This window comes from Psammomys obesus, unplaced genomic scaffold (genome assembly GCF_907164565.1).
Source record: "Psammomys obesus unplaced genomic scaffold, mPsaObe1.curated_primary_1811, whole genome shotgun sequence".
Classification (NCBI taxonomy): Eukaryota; Metazoa; Chordata; class Mammalia; order Rodentia; family Muridae; genus Psammomys; species Psammomys obesus.
Window position 1 is genome coordinate 13,817,498 of NW_026596244.1, and position 9,549 is coordinate 13,827,046.

Consider the following 9,549-nt stretch of genomic DNA (forward strand, 5'->3'; position numbering starts at 1 on the left):
AAAAAAAAAAAAAAAAAAATCACTTCTCCGATGTATTCAGCAGTCAGTGGCCGAAGCAGCATTTCTATGAGGTGTCCTGTGTAAAGCTCGTAGTTACCTGTCACACAGCTTTACAATGCTGATGGTAGCGGCCACCTCTGTTAGATGGACAATAGCCTAAACCGTGGTTTAGCAATCGATGTAACCGGTTATGGCTACTAACGTCATGCTTAGAGGCCGGTGCGACAGTGATGCTAGTGACACACTCTCCCAGTGCGAAAATCGGCTTCGAGCCTGTTAGAACAGCCCTGTTGATAACACACCCTTTAACCAGAACACACGCCCGTGCCGGCTTGACCGAGACGGTGAGCATAGTGGTCTCATTCTCCTCCTTCTGTAGCTTTTCTCAATTTTCAACATTTTACACAGTTAACATTAATTTTTGGTGGGGGGTTGAGACAGGGTTTCTCTATGTAGCCCCGGCTGTCCTGGAACTCCCTCTGGAGAACAGGCTGGCCTTGAATTTGGAGATCCATCTACCCCTGGGATTAAAGGCGTGCACCACCACTGCCTGCTTCTTTTGTTTTCTTAGAAATAGGGTCACACTCCGTAGCTTAGGCTGGCTTCCAGCCCTCAAGCCTTTCGAGAGCTGGGATGGCAGCTGCACAGCAGTCACATGCCTTAGCTTTGTAGAGCACAAAGAGAGGAATAAGTAAGCAGAGTAACAGACACACCATGGTTTCATGGCAGATTTCATGGGGAAGGGAGCTAGGAAAGCGGCTGGCTGCCGTGTAGGTGCAGGCAGTTTCACCTCATAACTTTCCATCAGTCAGTACCCTTCCCGGACCGTGACGGAGCACACCCACTTCCAGGGCATTTTCCTCCCCTTGTGCTTCCTCCTTGGCTCCACCCCCTTGCACGTGATACATTAGGAAGGCATCGGATTTAGTTTGTTCTGCTGCATTTTCAGAGCACACTTTTCTTTTCATTCTAGATTTCTGGCAGGTGGCCAGAGCTGTCACGGCCCCTGCGTCAGCCCTCTTAGTAGCTGGCATCAAGAGGTATCTTAAGGGGGTGGGAGGAAGGTTCGGTGGGTAAGCACTGCACAAGAAACTGTACAGCCAGTAAACCTGGGTGCAATAGCTTCCGTATCAGTCACCCTGTGTTCCTCTGTAAGATATACGGGTCACACTAGAGAGTGAAACTATTTTGAAAAAGCAAAACAAACAAAAAGCAAGTAATCAGTGTTAACTGTAAAGTTCAGAAAAGCTCTAAAATGATGGGAGGCAGAGACAGGGAAATCCCTAGCAGCTCATGGGCCAGCACACACAGACAAGGCTGACCCTGTCTCAAAGAAGGCAGAGGGTTGACCTCTGACCTCCACACACCGCTGAGATGAACACAAATGTGTGAACACATGTATGGATATGTAACGAGACACATCTGCAAGGCGCCCTCACCCACAGTATCTACATGTATGTATTTGAAATTTCCCCTTTTTACTTTCTGCCCTGTTTGTACATCCTTGCCTTCACTCACTTATTATTTTAGACAGGAACATTACTGCCCTGCTCAGGCTGCTCTCAAACTTCTGGGCTCCGAAGTCGGCTGTCCTGGAACTCACTATGTAGTCCAGGGTGGCCTCGAACTCACAGAGATCCTCCCCCAGTGCACCACCACACCAGGCTTATATCTGGGAACTTAAAGAACAATAAAGTCTTTTTGCTTGGGGCCAGCTGGGGGCACTCACTGCAAAGTCTGATGAGCTGAATTGCCTGAACCCCATGGTGGCTGGGAAGAGCAGGCCCCATATAGCTGTCTTCCGTCCATCTGACGTGACGGGCAGTCGTGTCCACCCACACATCATGTCACGTGCACAATCACCCACACGTGTGGGCTTGCTCTGCCCACCTGCTAGCCTTGGCTAACAACGGCCATGGAAGAACTGGAAACCAGAAAAGGAAGACCTTTTCTTGATTCTCGTCCCCTGTAACGGGGACACAGAATGAAATGAGTGTGTTACTGTTTGGGGTAGCTCATGACTCAGTTCTACTGCAGCTCCTCTCACCTCCTTTTCCAGGACCTCAGTTCACACAATTTTCTTTCTTTCAGGCTTTATCGTTTTGACTCCTGTAACTAGAAATGGCTCTTCAGTACTTCTAAGTGTTACTTTCTGTATTAGTGTTTTCTCACCTAAGTGAAATGACATCAGCAAAATTCGTTTTATAAAGCATAAACACAAAGTTCTACTGACAACCTCCATTAAAGAAAGTCTAACGTACAGAGCAGCAAAGCCCTTCTAGTTTTACTGTACAGCGTACAACAATTTCCCCAACCACTTCTACTGCAGTTCCGTTTATCTCAATTATACTCTGGAAATTATAATTATAATGTAAATTATAATTTCTAGTTCACTATCTACATTTGCTTTAGAAATCAAGTATTTAAAAGTTTTATACCAGGCTGGTGTTGTCATTAGTATGACATCTAATGAATGTATTTCCCTTTCCTTACTTAGAGCTCTTGTATTTTCCTCCTCATTTAGAGAGCTAATGTCTTTAGGAAGACTGTCAGGTTGTCCAGAGTTAGCAACACCGTGCTATTTCCAGGAGTCTTAATAGGTGGTGCTCACCTATTAGCCTTCATATAGGCTGATTATCACCTTCATATAGGCTGATTTTAAGTGACAATAGACTTAGCCAGGAGCAGCGAGGGGCTCCTGCTTCTTGTCCCCACTCAGGGGGTTGATGCAAGGGGATTGCTTAAGCCAGGGGTTCAAGACCTGCCTGGACAACAGAACAGGAATTCAGCTTGATAAACCGATACCCTAACAGCAGGTCCTCATAAAGCCAGAGCCGTGGCACATGCCTGTTACCTTGGCATGGGAGGTCATTGCTGGAGAATGGAAAACTTGAAGCCAAGCTATCTATATGCTAAGACCTGGCCTAAAAATAACAAATGAACAAAACCCACTGCACACAAACTGCAGAAATCTCATTAAACCCATTGTTACAGATGTCATCAAAGGACCATCACGAAATCAAATAAAAAATAAATGATCCCAGTGGTTATTGCCTTGGTCTCTTGCAAGAATTAGCTAGAGGCAGTGTGGTGGCTCACGCCTGAAATCTCAGCACTTGGGAGTCAGAGGCAGGCAGATCTGGAGTTCAAGGCCAGTCTGGTCTACATAGCAAATTACAGGCCAGCCATGGCTACACTGTGAGACCCTGCCTCAAATGAAACACAGTACAACACAACACAACACAACACAACAAGAAACAGAACTAAGAGAAAAAGACAAACGAAGGACTCACCGAGGGAGTCATAATAAAGTCTTGATGTCTGCTTCTCATTGACGGTTTGATCAATGGGTCCAGGCACTGAGGTTTTTTTGAGGTTTTAACTCACTTACTGCATTGATGTTTGCCTGCATGTGTGTCAGTGTGAGGGTGTCAGATGTTGGGGTTACGGGTGTGACTGCATGTGGTGCTGGGAACTGAACCTGGGGCTATCTGGAAGAGCAGCCAGTGTGTGTAACCCGCGAGCCATCTCTCCAGCCCAGCGCTGAGGTTCACAAAGGTTCTGGGTGATGTTAAAGGTTCAGGGGAGCCTCGGTGGACAAAGTGTGCTGTTGGTAGTCAGGGCCCTGGGCAGGCGCCTGGGGCGCGGCAGGGTGGCCGGCAGGGTGGTGTGGAGTACAGTGTGAGGGATGGAGCTCCCTCCGGTCCTGCCGCCTCTGCCCCAACCCTGCCCCACCCCACGCTGCCCCAGGACATGTCCAGCCTGAATCTGAGCAGCAACAAAAGCTCTGGCATGAAGAATGGCTCATTTGGTCAAAAGACTTCCAGGATCTGTGCTGCCACCACCAGAAACCCTGTTGATGTCTGTGACTATGGTGCTGCGGGCAGGATGGGCGGGGAAGCTTCTTTGCTCGGGGGGGTGGGGGTGGCGGTGGTGGTGTGTGTGCCAGTGACTGAGAAGGAGAGACGCTGATGGCCTCTGCCACTCCACCCCAAAACAACGGTCCAGACACGAAGCCGCTGGAGGGAGTCCTTAGGAGCGGCAGTGAGGACGCTGCGGTGCCTCTCTTCACAGCGGGCTTCTGGAGGGGTGCAGTGCCCAAGGCCTTGGGCCTCTTCAAGGGCTGCCGAGACTGACCGTGCTCCAGTGACTCACGGGCCACACAGACTGGACTTGGTGCTTCCTTTCCTTCCCTTTGTCGGGGCACAGATGTGGGAGGGCGGACCTGGCAGGACTGGGAAGCAAGTGTGATCCGGTGCGTTCTATGACTTTCCCACATAATTAATACAAATGTCATATTGGGGAAAATAAAAAGGTTCCAGGTGAATGTAAAACCCATCACTGAGACCCACTGAACTAGGCTACGACAACTCAAGATGGCGTTTTCTATACTTGACGTTAACTGCTCCCGTAACAAAGGTGATGATATACTCATTGCCTGACCACCGTTCAAGAGCCATGTGCAGCACACAGCAATAGCTTATTTTTACATATATGTTATAACATATATATGGTTACAGCTAAACAATATCTGTTTCCAAACTCCTTATTAAAGATATCGTGCCGTGATTCTATGAGGAGATGACATTGATATTTTATCTTAATGTTGTCTACATTCCGAGGAAAACTAATTGCCCAACTCCAACAGATACTTTCATTGCACACAGGTTTTCACACTCACACTTGTGGGGATTACAAACAGTAAGAAACTGAACCCCCCCAATACCGTGGGTTGGCCGGTCCCCCGAAGCATGGGTGGGAGTTGGAAGCGTCTAGTGCCTGGAAGAGGCTAGGAAAATTCCGTTTCCTTATGGCTCAAAATCTTCTCACGGCTGACTAGAACTTGGTCCCGGAGCAAGTTTACCACAGTCTGCCCCATCTTTTCAGCTTCACTGCTAGCTTCAGGTCAAATAAACAACTGGCTCTTCCTGGGTTCGCTTCTGAGCATGTGTTAGCGCCTGAATCAGGCCCTCACACGTATTAGGACAGCACTGTGTCACTAAGCTACATGACCACTACGGCCCTCACCCCATTCCCTCACAGCAGCCCCCTCAGCCTGTGAGTGTGACCCCTTTGGGGTCACAGATCAGATGTCCTGCAAGCAGATATTTATAAGAACAGCAGCAAAATTGCAGGTATGAAGTAGCAACAAAGTAATTTTGTAGTGTGGGGGGGTCAGGACCTGAAAAACTGTGTGAAGGGCCGCAGCGATAGGGAGCTGGCAAGCTGCTGCCCTACAGGGGGCGTCCTGAGGAGACTGACTGCTGGTGGCCAGTGTGCATCCGCAGTGAGTCAAGGCAGATGCTTCCCCTTCCTCAACACCATCTTCACGATCATTTAGTGCACGTGAGATGTGCATGTGTTCCTTTGCAGAGAAAATAACCTGGAGTGCTTGTAAGGAAATGGTGTGTTTCTTTAATACAACTAATCCCAGTTCTTTCTTAGGAAGGAAGGACGTCCTAATGCCACACTCTTCCCCCCTATAACTGCAAATGTGACTCCACAGGAGCCCCTTTCCCTTGGTCCCTGACCAAGCACAGTGACACCACCTCGGCAACATGCAGGCCCAGTTATAGCTAACATGCAGCCTGCCTGTGACCCGCAGGATTTGAAAGTTTGTCCTCTGGACAAAGTGAGGGTAGCTCAAAACCTGAGAACTTGTTTTACCTGATGTTTGGTCTTCCCGCTAGATGACAAATAGCTCCAAATACAGTTGCCTAAATCAACAAGTGTCTAAGGTATTTCGGAAGTTCTGAGTCAACAGGTGCTCGGTGCATTTTGAGACCTACTGGCCGGGACTGCAGTCTTGTCTGGGCTGAGACCAGCATTGAAGCTGGATGGGCGCACACGGTGGGGGTGGGTACAGCTGTTGGCCGGATAAGCAGCTGCTGTGGGCCGACGGGCCTTGATTGCTTTCTCCGTGGCTTCTTGAAGGAGCTCGGGTCCTGGGAGGGCTTGCTCTACGCAGGCCACTGTATGCCGAGGCAAGCTCTCTGCTCTACTTTGGAGACTAGCAAGCAGTTCAAACAGTCTACTCCCCAGTCTTGATGCTGTGTGAAGAGTAAATGTGTCCTTCCAGAGGAAGCCCTGCCCTTTCTGACCTCAGCTGGACAGGGATTTCAGACTGTAAGTGACAGATGCAGTTTCTGTCTCCAGTGGTATGCCCTCGTGTGAGCTGCAGCGCTACAGGCTTGTCGCTCGGCGAGAGTTCTCGACTGAAGCACCCCGCTGTCCTGAGCTCCAACGGCAGCCCTGAATAAAAGCTGTAGTGTTGGAGTGCTGTGTCGTAGGACATCTCACTGCAGACTAGTGCAGGAGGGACAGCACATAGCAGCTGCCTGCTCACACAGTTCCTACTTAAGAGCAGAACAGAAGGGAGGTGTGGGAGCATGTACTTTAATCCACACTCAGGAGGCTGAGGTAGGATTGACACAAACTTGGGACCAGCTTGGGCTATATAGTGAGCTTCTAGGCAGCTTAGGTTTCATAGCACAAGTCTTAAAAAACCCAACCAACCAACCAACCAACCAACTAACCAACCAACCAGAGTCAGTAATCAGGACTACTAACTTTTGAAGCCCTCTTTATTAATAGAAGTAATGCCTGTGTGACCTTCCGGGGGTTTCGGGCCTGGAGAAAACTCACCCTCCTTCTCTGGGTCAGCCACACATATGTGCATGTGAGCAACAGTACATGGGGCATAACTCCAGGCGTGGCTGTAGTTACGGAAGAAAAGGTCTCAGACTTAGAGGGAGTGAGTGGGAGGAAGAGGGGAGTGGGAATGATGCGAATACACGACTCATGTATGAAAGTTTTGAAAAACCGTGAGAAGTAACTAGAAAAACGTTTGACTTTCATACAAGAGGAGGCAAGTTAGAGACTTGAATTTTCAGCCCATGCTTTCATAAGCTGTGCTAAAGAAGAGTTAAAATTCAAGCTCCAGAGGTACGCATTGGTACACTGCCGGTCACACAGGCTGTACTTTCCCATAAGTTATCATTTAACCTATATATGTAAAAAAATGCCAACAAGTTACAATTGGGTGGATTGTCTCCTGATAAAAGAAAATTCCATCCCATCTCTGCTCTCAGGTTTTCTTTGTATGCAGGTAAGAGTTCATAGATGATAATCTTGATCTCAGTATGAAACTACATTCTTTCTGCTTGAGTTCTTCTGAGTTACGAAGAAAGCTTCCTGTTCTGAGCTCTGAATTCAGCTTCCCTCCTCTCTTTCTGTACTGGGGACTGAAGCCAGGATCTCACACATGCTAGGCGAGCATTCTTTACCACCGAGCTACATATATTCCCAACTGTTAAAAAAACAAAAAAATTATTATTTTGTGTGAGTGACTGAGGTGCATGTGTGTATCACATGCCTGCCCAGTGTCCACACAGGTCAGAAGAGGGTCAGATCCCCGGAGCTGGAGTTACAGATGGTCATGCTGGGAGCACAACCTGGTGCGCTCAACAAGGGCAACAGGTGTTTTTAACTCCCGAGTCAACTCACCAGCCCCTCCAACACCAACATACCGTTTTTGAGACAGATTTTTGAGATAGGCTTTCATTAAGTTGTCCAGTAGGTCTTGACTTTGAGATCATTCTTAGCTGAAATTAGAGGCCTGAGCCAACACACTCAATCTCTCTCTTCTGTTTACTGCTACGGTTTCAATGTATGCTTAAGAAAAGATAGAAATAATCTTTGGACTTAATTCCAAGACATTGATATCAGATATAAATTAGATGGCAATAAAAAGCTGGACTTTGAACTTACAGAAGGTGAGCTAAGTTCCCCTATTTTCTCTTTTTCATTCTCCCATTTCCCCTCCTCCTACTTCCTCCCTTGTGTGTACCATGCAACTCAAACAGTACTATAAACTTGGCTGTTGATATCTCATATGAAGACTTCTGACTAGACAAACTTCCATTAATAACATCAAACATAACTGATAAAACTGTTTCTCACATCAAAGCATCCTTTATACAGAATTTCCCTCACTTCAAATGGTAGCAAAGGCTTTCCGGCTGGAAGAGTTAAAGCAGCTTACGTCAGTGTCTGATAATCTGCACAGTATCTGTACATAGAGTATTTACAATGTATATTCTGTTGAGCAGTCTATGAAGTGATGGGCAGCAGGGCCCAAAGCACCCTCAGTAAGCTGCACATCTGCGAGGCAATCCACAGGGGCTGCACGTCAGCCAGGGCTGGGCTAGCTCAAGTTTCCTCTTCTGCCTTCATTCTGGTTCTTTCTGCAGTAAACTTCCAAATAAAAGCAGGAGGTGGCAAAAATGCTAGAGAAAGATTTTAAAAAGTGTATAATTTGTTTTTAAGTAGTTAGTTGTTTTGTATCTACTTTTGGTTCCATAAAAAATGCACAAGACACAAACCATGTCCTAGATCCTTTAGACTCTGACCATACCGTGAGGGATTTTCATTCTTGCCATCTGCCTCTTATTGGAAGGTATTTATCCAACAAACTGTTAAGTACCTATAAACTAGATGTATTAACTTCAACTCTGTCTAAATCCAAGGAAGCGCAATCTTACCAGAGGATTTTGGTGGCTTAATCATGCCTCCCACATTCAAAACAGAGATGGTGAAAGGCCAAGTGAATGTTCTCTTGATCCTGCAGGGGCCTCTCACTCCCTTAGTTCAGACTTACTGAGATCTGAGGTGTTTTATTATATTTTTTTCAGGGATTTCAGCAACAGGCCACAGATGTTACCTCTAACCCTAAAAGTTCACAAATCAGCAATTCAGAAAATCAGAGAAATGTCTGCCTTATCTTTAGAATATGTACATCCATTTTGAGGCAACTGAATTCCCTTTAAAAAGCAGCTTTTTGAGTATTTTAAAAAGGTTTAATTCTAAGGACACTTCTTTTACTCTCGCTTCTCAATATCTGTGAGACAGTTAAAACTGTCTACTTTTCAAAGATGTTTGAAATAACTCATTTTTCAGTGAACCATTCATTTCTCAAGCCAAGCTCAGAGTACTTCTTTTTACTTTACCCCGTTCATCTTCAGAAACCCGGGGGTATTTTAAACACGTACTTTCTCCCAGAGAATACTAATAGGTGGAAAATGCTCCTTTAATTTTTTTTAAACTGGTGCACCAGGATCAACGCTTCGCCGTTAGCAGTGGCCGTAGAAAATGACAGGATTAGAGCAACAGGACCGGACGATCTGTGCTGCTTTCAACCCCTGTCTGTTCTGTGTGAGGCAACCTGAGAGCGAGGCGAACTTTCACTCTGGAAAACCGAGAGGAGCCCCTTCCCCGTGGTTCCCGCGTGCAGCCGGTCCTCCGCAGCGTGGGGGCCTCCCGGGCGGCAGCTCCAGGCAGGGGGCTCGCGGGGGCCGCCGCGCCGCCGGCTCCCTCAGGCGTCCTCTCCGAGCCCCACGGGAGGACACCTTGACGACGAGGGGCGGGAGGCGCGCGGGAGCGACGCCGCGCCACCTGAGCAGCGCGCTCCCGCGGCGCCCGCCCGCGTGGCACCTCCCGGAAGCGCGCGCCCGGCTCCCCGGCGCCCCGCGGTGCCCGGGCCCGCCCGCG

The 9,549-nt window shown here is 47.9% G+C and overlaps 1 long non-coding RNA gene across 2 annotated transcripts; it reads right to left on the reverse strand.

Annotated features, from left to right (window-relative positions):
• Positions 1 to 6,576: 6,576 nt before the first annotated feature.
• Positions 6,577 to 9,527, reverse strand: LOC129668496 (uncharacterized). Of its 2 annotated transcripts, none has more exons than XR_008718928.1 (3): positions 8,544 to 9,527; positions 7,530 to 7,674; positions 6,577 to 7,309 (listed from the first exon to the last, which is right to left on the reverse strand). It is a non-coding gene; the product is annotated as an uncharacterized LOC129668496 (long non-coding RNA). The 2 variants fall into 2 exon arrangements; XR_008718929.1 differs by having other exon boundaries at positions 8,091 to 9,527.
• Positions 9,528 to 9,549: the final 22 nt, after the last annotated feature.